Source organism: Apium graveolens, chromosome 9 (assembly GCF_009905375.1).
Source record: "Apium graveolens cultivar Ventura chromosome 9, ASM990537v1, whole genome shotgun sequence".
Taxonomy (NCBI): Eukaryota; Viridiplantae; Streptophyta; class Magnoliopsida; order Apiales; family Apiaceae; genus Apium; species Apium graveolens.
The window spans coordinates 100,058,340-100,075,791 of record NC_133655.1 but is presented as its reverse complement, the minus strand read 5'-3'; the positions used below and the strand labels follow the sequence as shown (position 1 = coordinate 100,075,791).

The window sequence follows — 17,452 nt, the reverse complement described above, 5'->3', positions numbered from 1 at the left end:
ATTGGAAAGAGGGCTTAGGTTATGGAGATGATAAGAAAAATAAAGGAACTGTAGAAATTGAGCCTATAGTTGTTAAACAATAGCCAAAGGTAAATCCTGTTAAGTTTGTAGCTGTAAAGTCTGATACTGATAAATCATAAGTTAAAGAGAAATTAACTTCTGACAAACCAAAACAGGATAAGCCAACTGAAGTTAACATAGGCTTGATGACAAAGAATCAGCTTAAGCATAAGCTGAAAGATGTTATGAATGCAAACAAGGTAAAACCACCTAAAAAAATAGGAATGGAAAGGAAGGTGTGAATAAAAGCAATGATTATAAGCCTGTTCCTAATGCTCCTAGAAAGAAATGTTATAACTGTGGAAATTCTAACCATCTGGCTTTTTTTTGCAGGAAGAATAAGAACATAAACTCCCTACCTTCAAAATCAGGAGTTAAGAGTCAGTCTGTTAGATATAGGCCACAAAATCCTTTTTTTCATTGTGGTAGTTTATGGCATTCCATTTATACCTGTAAGGAATATCATAGTTTGTACTATGATTATTATCTAATAAAACCTTCTTTAAAGAAAGTTAGCATTGTTCCTTCTAGTGTAAGTTCTGATGCAAAGTCTCATACTGCAAATTCTGGTAAGAAAATTGTTGACATAAACTCTGATGTTAAATCCGCTGTAAATGTTAACAAACTTAATAAGGCCAAAGGATCCAAGCAAGTCTGGGTCCTTAAAACTAATCATTAGTGGTCTTTGTGATTGCAGGGCAACAGAAAAAACATCCTTGTTCTGGACAGTGGATGTTCAGGACATATGACTGGAAATAAAGCCCTGCTATCAGAATTTGTGGAGAAGGCTGGCCCAAGTGTTTCTTATGGAGATGGCAACATGGGAAAAACTCTGGCATATGGCAATATCAATCTTGGGAATGTCATCATTGAAAAAGTAGCTCTAGTCTCAGGACTTAAACACAATCTGCTGAGTGTTAGTCAAATCTGTGACAGAGGTTATCATGTAGATTTCTTTGAAGAACACTGTGAAGTTGTAAGCAAATCTACAGGCAAAGTTGTTCTAAAAGGATAAAGGCATGGTAACATTTATGAAGCCAAGCTTTCAACAAGTTCTGATGGTTCTGCAATCTGTCTGTTAAGAAGAGCATCAATTGAAGAAAGATGGGATTGGCACAAGAAAATCTCTCATTTAAATTTTAACAATATAAATGAACTTGTCAAGAAAGATCTTGTGAGAGGACTGCCAAAATCAGTATTTGCTCCTGATGGCCTTTGTGATTCCTATCAAAAGGCAAAATAAAGAAAATCTCCATTCAAGAGCAAGACTGAATCTTCAATTCTTGAGCCTTATCACCTACTACATGTTGATCTATTTGGTCTAGTGAATGTCATGTCTATTGCAAAGAAGAAATATGCTATGGTCATAGTGGATGAGTTCACTAGATACACATGGGTGTATTTCTTGCACACAAAAAGTGAAACTGCATCTATCTTGATTGATCATGTCAAACAACTGGATAAATTGGTTAAAGACTCTGTGAAAATAATAAGAAGTGATAATGGCACTGAGTTCAAGAATTTGATTATGGAAGAGTTCTGCAAAGATCATGAAATCAAGCAGGAATTTTCTGCTCCTGGAACTCCATAGCAAAATGGGGTTGTTGAAAGAAAGAATAGAACTCTTATTGAAGCTGCACAAACTATGCTTGATGAAGCAAAGTTACCAACCTATTTTTGGGCTGAAGCTGTACAGACTGCTTGTTTTACTCATGGAAAAACACCATATGAGATGGTGAAGAAAAAGAAGCCAAATTCGAAGTATTTTCATGTATTTGGATGCAAGTGTTTTATTCTTAAGACTCATCCTGAACAACTATCCAAATTTGATCTAAAAGCTGATGAAGGAATTTTTGTTGGATATCCACTTTCCACAAAAGCCTTCAGAGTCTACAATTTAAGAACAAGGGTTGTCATGGAATCTATCAATGTCTCTTTTGATGATAAGAAGATTACAGGACTTGAAAATTTCAATGATCATGATCAATTGAGATTTGAGAATGAAGTTTTAAATTCTGATACTGTAAATCCTGACAGTCTAAATCCTGATACTGCAAACTCTGATATTATTAAAACTGTGGTAACTACGCCAAAGGAAAATGCACCTGTGCAGGGGGGGGCTTATTGAAGATCAAACCACATCTCAAGAAGTATTAGAACCAAGAACAGGCTCTTCAAGTTCTGATTCATCAAGTTCTGATGGGCCAAGTTCTGATACTTCTGGAAACTCAAATTCTGAAGGATCCAACTCAGAGAGCATAATTTCAGGGGGATCATCAGATAATGTTGATGGAGACAACATGGATCATGGGGGAGCATCCAGTTCTAGAGATAATCTTCCATCTGCAAGGAAGTGGACTAAAGCACATACACCTGACTTGATTATTGGAGATCCTGAAGCAGGTATTAGAACTAGAACAACAACATCAAATAAATGTCTCTATCACTCTTTTCTTTCTCGTACTGAACCAAAGAAAGTGGAAGAAGCTCTTCAAGATGCTGATTGGGTGCAAGTAATGCAGGAAGAGTTAAATGAATTTGAAAGAAATAAAGTCTGGACCCTAGTGCCAAGACCAAAGAACGGATCTGTTGTTGGTACAAAGTGGGTTTCAGAAACAAAACTGATAGTGATGGCATAATTACAAGGAATAAAGTAAGGCTGGTTGCAAAAGGATATTCTCAACATGAGGGAATTGATTATGATGAAACATTTGCACCAGTTACTAGATTGGAAGCCATAAGGATATTTTTGGCTTATGTTGCTCACAAAAAGTTTACAGTCTTTCAAATGGATGTAAAAAGTGCTTTTCTTAATGGAGAATTGGAAGAAGAAGTATATGTTGAACAACCTCTAGGTTTTGTAGATTCAAAATTTCTTCATCATGTCTACAGACTTGATAAAGCACTTTATGGCCTTAAGCAAGCTCCAAGAGCATGGTATGAGACTTTAGCTCAGTTTCTTCTGGAAAATGGATTTAACAGAGGGACTATTGATAAAACATTATTTTATCTCAACCATGGAAAGGACTTACTTTTGGTGCAGATATATGTTGATGATATCATTTTTGGTTCTACAAATAACAGACTTTGTAAGAAGTTTGCCAAGTTAATGCAGTCAAGATATCAAATGAGTATGATGGGAGAACTTAGCTATTTTCTGGGCCTTCAAGTCAAGCAGAATGAAGAAGGAACTTTTATTTGTCAATCTAAGTACACCAGAAATTTGTTGAAGAAGTTTGGAATGCAAGATTGTGCAAGTGCATCCACTCCTATGGCCACTGTAACAAAATTTGATAAGGATACTGGTACATCAGTAGATATTACTGATTACAGAGGTATAATTGGCTCACTACTCTATCTAACTGCAAGTAGACCTGATATCATGTATGGTACCTGTCTTTGTGCAAGATTTCAAGCAGATCCAAGAGAACCTCACTTAACAGTTGTGAAAAGAATTTTCAAGTACTTAAAGGGTACAGCTGATCTAGGATTGTGGTATCCTAGAGAATCAGACTTTAAGCTAATAGGTTACTCAGATGCAGATTTTGCAGGATGCAAAATTGATAGGAAAAACACAAGTGGAAGATGCCAATTTCTTGGAGGTAGATTGGTTTCTTGGTTTAGCAAGAAACAAAATTCAATTTCCATATCAACTGCAGAAGCAGAATACATTGCCGCAGGAAGCTGTTGTTCACAGCTTCTTTGGATGAAGAATTAATTACTGTATTATGGGTTAATATATTCTAAAATCCCTATTTACTGTGATAATCAAAGTGCTATTGCTATAACAGGTAATCCAGTTCAACACTCAATGATAAAGCAATCAGCATTAGGTACCATTTTATAAGGGAGCATGTGATGGAAGGTACAGTGGAATTGCATTTTGTTCCAACAGATCAACAACTAGCAGATATCTTCACAAAACCACTATGTGAAGCTACTTTTACAAGATTGGTAAATGAACTTGGAATGGTTTCAGGTTCTTTCTCTAAATCTGCTTAGTTTATGTCCTGATACATCAGACTTTATGATCAGTATTTACATATATTACTATCTTTGTGTATTCTATGCTTAAATTTAAATTTTCTAAGTGCTGATTGTTGTCTGATGTGAATTTCTAAACTCTGATAGTGATATGAATGTTTCTGTGAATATTCAATCTAATGAGGATAACTATGCTAGATGTTGACCTAGTAGTCTTTGACATACTGATGATCCCATGTATGAAGTAATTATTTATGTGGAAATCTTTTAACACTAGCAAATTCTGATACTAAGCTTAGTTATGTTTACTTTATGTATCTTATTACTAAGTCAAAAACTAGAATAGTGTTTCTTATCTATTAAGTTCTGATGTTGGTAAATCTTATGGATGTACTAAGTGCTAATAAACCTCACTTATCAAAAGAAAAAGAAAAAGAAAAAAAAATAAATATCAGATACTCCTTTGAGATCTAGAGTAAAAATGTGCATTGCTGGTATTAAGTAATATGCATTAGAAAAGCAAAATAAATTTTCTTGGTGACTTTTCACATTCTCTGATTACTGGAGAAATACTCTGATAACAGCATAAATTTTGATAAGCAGTCGTGACTCACTTACACTGAGAAGCCACTGTGAAAAGGATCTTCAAAAGATGCATAAAATGAGCACAAAACAGTTGAGGTGGACTCATGCATGAAATCATTCTATAGTAGACTTCAGAATAATGACAGATTTTGAGCAAAGTTCTTAGTTATGCCTTATCTCTAAGATGTACTGAAGTGAATCAGACTTTTCTCTTTGTATGATATTTAGCTAAATGCACACATTTACACTCCTTATGAATGATGAAAATTATTGTGGTGATCAATGTTGTTTTAGATGAACAGTTTAAGTGTCAGTTGCATAAATTCTGAGGACAAGTTCTGATGGAAGTTCTGATGATTAAGTTCTGATGCACCCATATCAGTATTTGTGAGAAGAATTACAGGAATAAACATTCACTTTTCGAGTTAAGGAGCCATATTCTGATGACTTTAAATTCTGATAATAATCAAGTTCTGGTGCTTACATGGCAGTATTTATTTACTTGGTCTATTTTTGGTCATTACTTGAACGGTTATATTTTCTCAGAATATTGGATTATGTGAGATAAATCAGTCATAATAATTGTGGGTTAGTGGTTATCGTATATGTCTTGAAAACCTACTTGTGCACATTAATTGTTCATTATTTCCCGTGCCCATTAACTCTGGCTTTAGATCTTTTACTTACTGTTATTATTACACATTGGTCTAGGGAGACGAGGTATCATAATTTTTACTTGTAATTATTAAATACTCCTCATGTCTCTTGGTATTCTATTGGCTATTTAAACCAACTATACATTCCAGCCAATAAATCTTCCATTTTTCTCACAAACTCACTCTTTTTACATACTCATCAAAAACATGGTTCGTTTTAATTTGTTCATGAACTATGAAACTTTCAATATAGAGTTGAGTTGTGATGACTGGCAGCAGGAGTGGCATGTCACCGCCATTCCTGATGAACTCTGGAATTCAGTTCCGCAAGAGGTTCACACAGACCTCTTGTTCTTTTCGATGGAGTATCACCTCCATCTTGATCATTTGGAGGAGAAAAGGAGAGAAGCTCTCCGTCAGCAAGAACGGATCATCCGTCTTGCAATGCTCTTCGTCAGCAGCAACATGAACTAGTCGATAGGGGTTTTTTAGACTAGGACTAAGGCTGTTGATGTTACGATTCTAAGATTAGGTCTATCTTATAATTTTTGAATGTAATTGATAAATTTCATCAAATGTACTCATCTGATATGTTAATTAAATTTTATTTAATTGCAAGATTTGATCTTTATTTCTCAAATTATGTGACTGTGCATGCTTTACTCGCCAATTGTTCATCTTTACTTCGTTAATTATTCACTTTATCCCGTGATGAATATTTTGATTCAATACTGGTCAATTATAAATGTTGATGATTTGAGAAAACAGATGAGTCAGATAATGAGGAACAGGTTCCCCTATCAGAACCTGTTGTTGTAGAAGATGAGAAGATCACTTCTCAGAAAGATACTGAAACTGGGAGTTCTAGGCCCCTCAAAAGGCTTAGAAAGATAAATTCTGATGATAAACCTCCCACAGTGTCTCCTCCCTTGAAGAAAGTGAAGAAACAAAGAGCTCACAGGGATATGTTTGAGTCAGATTCAGAAGATGAGGAAGCAGCAGCTGAGGAAGGGGGTCAGGAATCTCTGATCCCAACAGAACCAATTGTGATTGAATCTCATTCTTCTGTACAATCAGAATTTGCTGAAGCTACTGAATCTACACCACCACTGTCACCAACTCAAGTTCAAAAAACTTCTAAGGACAGAGTTCCTGTGTCTCATATCAATACTCCAGTACATGTTAAAGACCCAGGTACAAGTGCTGACATAGACATACATAACTTGGTTGTGCCTGAGGTTCTGTACTTGGAAGCTCCACCAACTCAACTCACTCCACCAACAACACCAATTTTGAATACTGATTTCAATGTAGATATTCTATCAACACCAGTTTTGAATCTAGATGATGAAGATCAGATTTTAAGTGGGCATCAAAATTTGGATGTTGATCAGAACTTAGTTGCAGATCAGAATTTAGAGGATGATGTTGAAGCCTCTATAGCCTCCCATACTGTTATTTTCTCAGAGGATGCTGATACTGCAGACTCTATAAGTTCAGATGCTGACAATGCTGAAATTACTGTTGAAGCTGCTACAAATGTAGATGCTGATGGGAGCTGGTCCTTCAGGACATGCACCTCAACAAACAGTTAACAAAGCTGATTTGATCCAGAAGTTTGTTCGAGAGGATGCACCAGTACCTTGGAGTGAAACTCCTAGAGGAAAGGAGTGGACTAAGGAGTGGAACAAAGTCACTTTTGTTCCTAATGAAAAAATTCTTGCTGAGCACCTTGCTAAAGCTGATGAAATGCTGATAAATGATGATTTCAAGGCACATCTGAGAGTTACTGCATTGAGTACTAGGCACCTTCAAGGTCAACACTCAATAACTCATGACAAGGTGAACAAAATTCAAGAATCTCTGATCCAGCAAGATGTGAATATAAAATTGGAAAAGAACAGATTTTTCAAACCAGCCTTTGACCAAATTGGGTATATTGAAAAGACTCAGGAGAAGCAACAAGATCAAATTTCTGAAATTCTAAAGAATCAACCTTCTTAGCAAACTCAACTCAATGAGATCCAATCATCAGTGGAATTTCTTGTCTCTCTTCTTTTACCTGCTGATGCCAAAAAGGGGGAGAAAGTGATTAAGTCCAAATGCAAATCTAGTCAAGTACTGAAGGGTAAGGATGATAGAAATAATGACCAGGGAAACTCTGGAATGGGTAGAGGTCATGGTCAAGGCAAAGGTTCTTCATCAAAGACAGCTGAAACTTCTATACAAAGATCAAGTTCTGATACTGAGAGAAGAATAAGTTCTGATACTGGTAAAAGGATAAGTTCTACTGGACATCTGAAGCTTGTTGAAGAAATTTCAAAGAGATTATTTCTCAAAAAAAATCCAGGAATGGACTTTGAAAGTCTAAAGGAAGAAGAAGCTAGACTTAAAGCAGAAAATTTCAAGTCCAAGTCTAAAGCTTCTGTTGTTGAAAAGAAATTTCCAAAACCTAAGGGTATTGTGATTAAGGAGAAGACAATTTCTAAGGCAACCAAAACCAAATCACAAGTGGAGGCAGATCCAAGATCCAAGGGCAAAGAAAAAATTGATGAACCTGTAAAGGTATATATGCCAATCATGAATCTGGAGACAAAATCTGATGAAGATTCTAGTCTGATTTTGAAGAAAAAGGATATTCAAACAACCTCTGACAGAGCTCATGTTGTTCAAGATCAGGACTTAGTAAATTCTAATATAACAGTGAAGCAAGAAACCTCTGACATAGCTCAAGTTGGCTTGATATCAGAAGATAAAGAAAAGGAAACCTCTGACATTGCTCATGTTAAACCTTCAAGGATTTTACTACCTGGTTTTACCAAAGCTCAATAGACTCAACCTTTGAAGACTACATCAAGTGGTTTTGAAGCAAGAGTTGTTATAAGAAAGGAAGCAAGAGATAAATCAGGATTGGGTAGTTCTAAAGAGAAGAGAGTAAACAATACTACCAATGATCCAACTTCCTTGAGTGAACCAGGAGTAGGTACAACTCCTGAAAGATTGAATCAACTTGAATCTGTACAAATGGTTTACCACTCTGTTTTGAAAGAAGATGTTATGTTATACTTTATGACAGATGGGAGGGTATTCCATATTAGGAAGAATGCTATTCCATTGAAGTATTTTGAAGAACTGGAACATGTTCTATTCCTACTTCAAGTGAAAAATAGATCAACAGATGGTGCTGCAGGTTATTTAAAAGCAAATATTCAAAGGCAGAAAAGGCTTTACTCTGTAAAGTCTGACATCCCATACTTTTCTAAGTACAGATCTCACAGTGGAGAAATTGTTGAAAGGAAGCCTAGTACCGCAAAGATTATCACTACATTTTGTTGGTATTAAGGGACTTGAATTCAATCTGGAGTTTGATGAAGCCTTAATAATCAGACTGAATCAGGATATAGGAAAAGCTAAAATAAATGATCTCAGGGCTGCTATCTTTCAAACTGGTGAAGATACAGTTGAATTGAAAAATGCTAAAAGGAGGATGGTCAATGAACTTGAATATGCTGAGAGATGTTTGTTGAAGAACTATCTCAGAACAACTCCTGACATCAAAGAGATCAGAAATTGAAGCCAAGTCAAAGATCTACAACTGCTTAAATTCTGAAGGATATACAGACTGAAGCTGAAATCAGACTTTGAGGATGGTAAAGCTATAAGGACTGTAAGTTGTAGTTATCTAGTCAAATTCTCATGTATTTGTACTTAATGTTTTTGACATCATCAAATATCTGTTGAACTTGTATATTATGCTAATTTACAAGTTGGGGGAGTTTGTTAGATATATTTGTGATGTCATGTCTAATAATAATTTGTGTTTAGTTTTCAGATCTTACTTAACAGGACAAATCAGTACTTAACTGAAAATCAGTAGTTATACTGAAGTCAGGACTTAAAATATCAGAACTTAAGTTGTAAGAACTTAAGTTATCATGAGATATTTATCAGGAGATAATATCAGGACTTAAGGAGACGTTCAGATAAGGAAGGCGGCTGATTGAAAGGAAAGAAGATCAAGACAAACATAAGAAGAGATATGCATGGAGAAGAATTCTATGAAGAATAGAATACTTGGAAGAAAAGATAACTGATTGATATATATTAGGAAGCAGAATTATATTCGATATCAATTAGAAGATTATCTTGTAACTTTGTATTATATAAACACAGACATAGGGTTTACACTATGTGTGTTATCTTATTCGAGGATATTATTCTTTGTAACCCTAGCAGATCTCGTGATAATTTGTTCAACACTGAGAGAGACCAGTTCTTTGTAACAGAGTTTATTGTGTTGAATAAAATATGTGTTCTGTTACTTGAGTTCTTATATTCGATTTGATTATAGTGAACATTGTATTCAACCCCCTTCTATAGTGTGTGTGACCTAACATCTACCTTCATCTCTTTCTCCTTCTCTAACTCAGCAACCAGTGCTATGGACCCTCCTTCCTTCCTTCCTTTCTCCATCCTCCCATCTTGTTCTATTTCAAGCTCATAAGTTTTTAGGATACCATACAGTCTCTCCTAGGTGAACTCCTGGTAATCCTGAGAATTTCTCAATGAGACTGTCATTGGCTTCCATTCTTTTGGAAGAGATCTAAGGAACTTGAGGTTAGAGTCTTTTGTTTGATAGACTCTTCCATGTAACTTCAGAGCATTTAGTAGCCTTTGAAATCTACTAAAAATATCAATGAGAGACTCACTTTCTTCACAGTGGAAATGCTTATATTGCTGAATCAGTAGCTGCATCTTGTTCTCCCTTACTTGCTCGATACCATCATAAATAATCTGAATCATGTCCCAAACCTATTTGGCTGTTTTACAGTTAATGATGTTATCAAACATATCACCATCAACTCCATTGAACAATATGTTCATGGCCTTCTTATCTTTCCTGACTTGCTCAATATCAGGGTCTGACCATTCATGCCTAGGTTTGGGAACATATGGTTCATTTCAAGTTGCATCTCTCATTGGTATATAAGGACCTCTCTCTATGCAATCCACATAAGCCTCATCTTGAGAAAGAAGATGTAGGTGTATCTTCACCTTCCAGTGGTGATAATTATCTTTGTCCAGAAATGGAATTTTGACTCCAACATCCTTCTTGTTAATCTTGCTATTTGTTGTGATCTTTAAACTCTTTGTACTTCAAGAGCTTGCTTTATTACCAATTGTTATTCCCTAATAATACAACAATAATTACAGAAGGGGGGTTGAATGTAATTCTGGATATTTTTCAGATTTTAAAACAGTTCTAATTTGATAAATATAACAGTGTTTGATTAGCAGTTGTGCGGAACAAAAAGATAATAGAAATCAAAACACTAAGTAATAAAAATAGAAGCTTTTAAAACTTTTTGGTGGATTTGAAAGTATCCACCATAGATTTGTATATATATATATATGTATCAAATGAGAACCCTGTGAAGCTTGAATAGCTCATAACTGCTTACAAGTTTGAACAACTAAAACTTCAGAGAAATGCTTACATGATATAGCTTGATATGTTTTTCTAAAAATATATCTATTTTGTTGAATGTTCTACTTGCTACACTTGGTTTATATATCACCAAGTTTACATAATAATAAGACAAGTAATAAAACAAAACATATCTAGTCTAACTCCATGTTACTTCACTACTCTATTTCAACATCTTTGAATATCTTCATAATTGCATGGAAATGGTAATGCTTCTTTGTTCTCAAATTCCTGCTTAACAGGCTGCCACATTCCTTTTGCAAACACCCAACGCATGTGACTATGTTGTCACTGTCAACAGCTATTTGAATTTGATCATCCGTCATTTCTATGCTTGTCATCCGTCGGGAGCTTTGTTGATCATCCGTCGGGAGTCTTTGTGAACCATCCGTCATAAGTCTTTTATGTCACTTGACTCAATTTCATTTATACAGAATTACAAGACATCTTATATTTACAATTAGTCACCCTATTCTGTATATCCACTAGTAGTCAACATGACTCATATACTCCTACAGAATCTACACAATGTTGCTTGCAAAAATGTGCTGGAATTCTTATTTGTTACATAAGCTACTCACTCGATGGATGTCAGTATGTCATCCGTCAGGACTATTTTGTTCATCCATCGAGACTATATTTGATCATCCGTCGAGTGCTACAAAATCCAATAAGTTAAATCTACTAAGGTGTTTTGTTAACTTATCATCAAGTTCATAACATATTCCTAACAAGCACTTTATCCTTATTAGCCGCCTCTATGGTTAAAGGTTCATCCATGTCTTCTAACATTAATTATATTTTATTTACACAGTTCATAGATATAAAGGATTTGGACGCTCCCGAATCAAATAAAACGTTAACAGGTTCGGAAAGAGAAAGCGTACCTGTAAATACATCGGAATCATGAGTTGGAGATTTCTTGGTCAACTTAAAGGTTCTGGCTCTAACAGTACTGGTTGCTGGTCCTTGAGACACGCTCCTTCTGACACTACCTTGGGTCACTGATTTGCAATTCCTAGCAATATGCCCCACTTTTCCATAACTAAAACACTCCTTGAGTCTCAGACTTGCACTCTATGGAATAATTACCATTCTGGCCATACTTAAAGTAGTCGATATTCTCGGCATTGCCCACTGTGCTTCTTTCCGCATGTCTTACAGTCGATCACTAGCTTGCTAAACCTTGTCGGGGTAGAACTAACTGAAGTGGTACTGGGCTTAGCCTGGGGTAAATTCTGTCTCCTGAAATTCTTATTCTTATTCTTTCCAACCCAGCGCTGGAACTTCTGACTTACTCAACCTGCTTCTGACCTAGCAGGTCAACTTTTAAACATCCTTTTCTTCTCACCCTACTCCTTAGCAGCTAATCTCTGGTCACTTTCTATCACTAAGGCAGCCTGAACTACCGAAGTGTATATCTTGAGTTGTAAAGCTACAACTCCACTCCTTATCTCTAACTTCAGCCCTTGTTGTAACCGCTTCGCTCGCTGAGCTTCCGAAGTCACATATTCTGGTGCTATACGGGCCAACTCCGTAAACTTTGCTTCATACTCCGTGACACTCCTGTCTCCTTGCTTCAACTCCAAAAACTCCATCTCCATCTGACTCTGGAGACTGTCCGGAAAATATTTCTCCAAGAACAGCTCTGTGAATCTGATCCATAGGACAGGACCATCTCCTTCTAATGCTTGCGTAGACTCCCACCAATTGTTCGAATCATTCTTCAGAAAATAACTGGCATAATTTGTCTTTAAATCCTCACTCACCTTGGTGAGCGCAAACGCCTTTTCCATTTCCTTCAACCATATCCTGGCAGCAACAAGATCCACCTCTCCTTTAAACTCTGGGGGTTTCACTGCCTGGAAAAACTTAAAACTAACAACCTAGTTTGTCCCCCTCATCTCATGCTGCTGCTGGATTTGCAGTTGCTGCTGTTGGATTTGCTGCTGTTGTTGTTGCTGTATGAGCTGCTGTTGCTGTTGTTATTGTTACTATAATTGTTGTTGCTGCTGCTGGAATTGCTGTTGTTGTTGGGCCAGCTGGGTAGACTGCTGACGCAACAAATCCATCAATTCACACATGGAGGGATCCCCAGCAGATCCGTTATTGGGTTGAGAATTTTTCTTTAGTGGCATTCTCCTGAAACATAACAGTCATATATAAGAAAATGGATTACTCCAAGTAGTTTATACATATGTATCAGGATAGTGTTGCCACTAAGACAATATCCTCATCCTCGGTTTAATTGAATCCATCCTGACTGAATGATCATAATCTAGAAATGCCAACAACAGAGATAACAATAATAGTAACAACAATAATAACAACGCACAAGTATATAAAAAACTGAACAACAGAATAAAGTAGCTACGATACAATAACCAACTGGTACAACTGAAATCCAACTGAAGAGAAATCATCCAAATACACATCAAAATTGGCTGTCATAGCAGCCTCCGCCTACTACAAACTATCACAACATAATGTACATATACAAAGAAAACAACTACAGAACTCCTGGAAGCCAACTCTAAGCTTTGTATCTCTCTACTGCAACCCTGGTCTAACCACTGCTACTGCCACCGATAGAACCTAGCTCAAACACTAACCAGTTCACTAGATCCTGATACTGAACAGTGTTAAGTGGCATTTATGACACTTATTTATGCTCTATTAATCTTTGAGTTGGTGTATTTATACTCAAGTTAATTGTGTTTTAACGTGTTTTCAAGTGTTTTTTGGATTTCAGGCTTCACTTCGTGAATCAGGTGAATTAACATTGTTTTGATGCTAATATGGTGTTTAGGATGTGTTGGAATAAAAGCTTGAAAGATTTGCTCGAAGCTGCAAGGAATAAAGAAGAAGAAAAAAATAATTTTTGGCAGAAGGCAGGCGCGCCCGCGCTGGTGTTGCGCGCGGCCGCTCTGGGAGAGCAGGAAGTCAGCGCGCCCGTGCTGGTGAAGCGCGCGCCCGCGCTGGGTCGGGATATTAAAATCCTGATTCATTTATAATTCAAATTGCTGGACTCCTGGGATGCATGGACTGCTATATAAGCATAACTTAGGTTGTTTTTCAGGAGATATTTAGAGTTATTAAGACATTAAGGAGGGAGAAGACGGCAATAGACCTTTTGGCATAATTCAACAAAGGCGAAGACGAACTAGTTTATTCTTGTGAATCTTTGTTTTGAGTTGTAATTTGGATGCTTGTTTCTTGTTTTGCTGAAACTATATTCTTGATTGTATATTGGTTTATTTATTCGTATAAAGACTACGTTTGCTATATCATGTTTTTATTGGAACCTACGTTGGCGATGAGTTTGATTATAGGCTAATCGTTATCGTGGGGTTCTAGCGAATTTATTTATGGATTTCTTTAGTTAAATTGTTTGAGGCCTTAGTATGTGGTGATTATATGATATCCTAGTATTGGTTGTGCGTATTCGTCTTGTGAGCGTCGCGAACTTATAAGATAGAGTGTTAATTTTTAATGAAGCGAAAGTGAATTTAAGGATTTAGAACTTGCCATGCTAGCATAGGTTCATGTATTGTTATGCATGATTCATAGGTAATTTTAACCATCTTACTTGCCCTATGTAATCAAGATAGATAACTTGTGCTTAAACCATTATGTTGTCAAATTCTATAGACATATAGGATCTCAATATAATTGTGCCTATTCAGCTTCTATCTCTTTTGTGGATGTCTGGTAGAATGTTACTCGTGCAATGAAAGTTGGCATTTTTCAATTTCGTGTTGTCTGATTAGTATCATCACCATTGTATGCTAAGGTTGAGAATAACAAGGCTACTGAATGAAGTATTTAATGATGTTAGAATCCCATATTGTCATTCATATTAATTCAATCAATCTTATTCTCGTAGTTATAATTATTAGTTAATTCTTAGTTATAAACATCCTCACTAATTATCATCTTAGCATTGAATAATAACCATACATTGTTACTTAGGTGCATTAATTAATTAGTTAACCAATACAGTCTCTGTGGGAACGAACTAAAAAAGATTCTATACTACTTGCGAACTCGTATACTTGCGTGTATTATTAGCGTGTGTTTAGCGGCTAACAAGTTTTTGGCGCCGCTGCCGGGGATTGAAGTGTTAATTACTAGTTTATGTGTTTTCCATCAGTGGTCGTTAAAGTTTATTGACTCGAACATTGTTACTTATTGGTTTCCTTATTTTATTTCAGGTGATCTAGCGAGGGTGTATGCATACACGTTCGCGTACTCGTAAGAGAACACTGGATAAAGCCGAGGAAAAAATTGTGGTAATTCGCAGGGAAGTTTTTGAGGAAGAAAAGGAGGTAGAAGAAGAAGAGAAAGTTGAAGAGCCAATTATAGTAGCTATGGGTGATCAAGCATAAAATCCGAAGGATTTGATGGACTATTCTAAGCCTAAGATTAATGACATTCAGTCTAGCATCATTAGACCAGCCATCACGGCTAACACTTTTGAGATCAAGTCAAGCACGATCCAGATGATACAGAACTCAGTTCAGTTTGGGGGTTCTCCTACCAAAGACCCCAACATGCACATCAGGGATTTCATCGAGATCTGCGACACTTTCAAGTTCAATGGTGTGACTGAAGATGCTATCAAGCTGCGACTCTTCCCATTCTCTTTGAGGGACAAGGCTAAGTGCTGGTTACACTCTCTACCAGCAGGGTCTATCACAACTTGGGAAGATCTTGCTCAAAAGTTTCTCACTAATTTTTTTCCCATGGCGAAGACTGCAACAATCAGGAATGCTCTTACCCAGTTCGTGCAGCAAACTGGAGAATCTCTGTGTGAGGCTTGGGATTGATATAAGGAGATGCTAAGGAAGTGCCCACACCATGCCTGATTGGATGATTATCAACCGTTTATACAATGGATTGAGTCCTACTCCTAGGCCCATGCTTGATGCAACATCAGGAGGAGCCTTGTGGGCTAAGAGCTACGATGAAGCTTATGAACTTATTGAACTGATGGATGCTAATGAGTACCAGAATCCTTCCCAGAGACTGACTCAGGGAAAAGTAGCAGGAATTCTGGAGTTGGATGCAGCAACTGCTATAGCTGCCCAACTTAAGGCTTTGACAATGAAGGTGGACATTTGGGCTAATTAAAGAGTTAATCAAATTACCAGTGTCTGTGAACTTTGTGCTGGTGCCCATGATACTGATCAGTGCGTAATTTCCAATGAATCATCTCAGTTCGTGAGCAACTTCCAACGATCGCAGCAACCTATGCCAGCCACCTATCATTCTAACAACCGCAATCATCTTAATTTCAGTTGGAGTAATGCTCAGAATGCGGTTCAACAGCCTTATCAGCAGTATCCAGCTAAGAAGTACAACCTCCCTGGTTTTTAGCAACCGCAGTATGCACCAAAACAACAACTCCAGCTGCAACAGTCTAATGAAAAATCTGAATTAGAGGATTTGAAGCTCATGTGCAAGAGTCAAGCTATTTCTATCAAGACATTGGAAAATCAAATTGGGCAAATTGCCAATGCTTTGCTAAATCGTCAACCTGGCACATTGCCGAGTAACACTGAAGTACCAGGAAATAAGGGAACTAAGGAGAAGGTAAAGGCAATTACTTTGAGGTTTGGGAAGGTTGCAAATCCTGATCACACTCAAGAATTGAATAAAGAAGCTGGGGTTGAGGAAGAAGCAAAGCAGCAGGATGAAGAAGTGGAACCGAGGAAGACTACTATTGCGCACACTCTGCCTGAGGGTAATATAAGGGAGAAACAGATCTATACTCCACCACCTTTTCCTAAGAGGCTGTAGAAGAAAAAGCTGAACAAGCAATTCGAGAAGTTTCTGGAGGTGTTCAAGAAACTTCATATCAACATACCTTTCATCGAGGCTCTCAAGCAAATGCCTAGTTATGCAAAGTTTATGAAAGGTATTCTCTCTCAGAAGGTGAAGCTAGATAATTTAGAGACTATCGCTCTCACGGAGGAATGTAGTGCTGTGCTACAGCAGAAGTTGCCTCCGAAGCTTAAAGATCCAGGAAGCTTTACTATTCCATGTTCTATTGGTAAAGTGTCTTTTGAAAGATGCTTATGTGACTTGGGAGCTAGCATCAATTTTATGCCGTTGTCAATCTACAAGCAATTAGACTTACCTGATCTCAAACTAACTTACATGACCTTGCAGTTGGCCGACCGTTCTATTACATATCCGAGAGGTATTGTGGAGGATGTCTTGGTCAAGGTGGATAAACTCATCTTCCCTGCTGATTTCGTCATTCTTGATTTCGAGGAGGATAAGAAGATTCCCATAATCTTGGCAAGACCTTTCTTGGCAACTGGCCGGACTTTGATTGATGTGCAGAAGGGTGAGCTTACAATGTGAGTGTTGGATCAGGATGTGACTTTCAATATGTTCAATGCTATGAAATTTCCTACTGATAATGAGGAGTGCTTAAAAGTCGAGTTGGTCGACTCGGTGGTCACATCGGAAGTTGATCAAATGCTAAGGTATGATGCCTTAGAAAAAGCCTTATTGGGAAATTCAGACAGTAAAGATGACGAAGGAGAAGAGCAATTGCAATATTTGAATGCATCTCCCTGGAAGAAGAAGATAAATATGCCTTTTAAAATCTCTTGGAATGAAAGAATTGAGCAAAGATCCTAAACGCCTCAAGCCTTCTATTGAGGAA

At 37.0% G+C, this 17,452-nt stretch overlaps 1 non-coding gene across 1 annotated transcript; it reads right to left on the bottom strand.

The window, feature by feature from the left end:
* Positions 1 to 15,533: 15,533 nt before the first annotated feature.
* LOC141688613 (small nucleolar RNA R71) lies at positions 15,534 to 15,640 on the bottom strand. Its single transcript, XR_012562047.1, has one exon. It is a non-coding gene; the product is annotated as a small nucleolar RNA R71 (small nucleolar RNA).
* Positions 15,641 to 17,452: the final 1,812 nt, after the last annotated feature.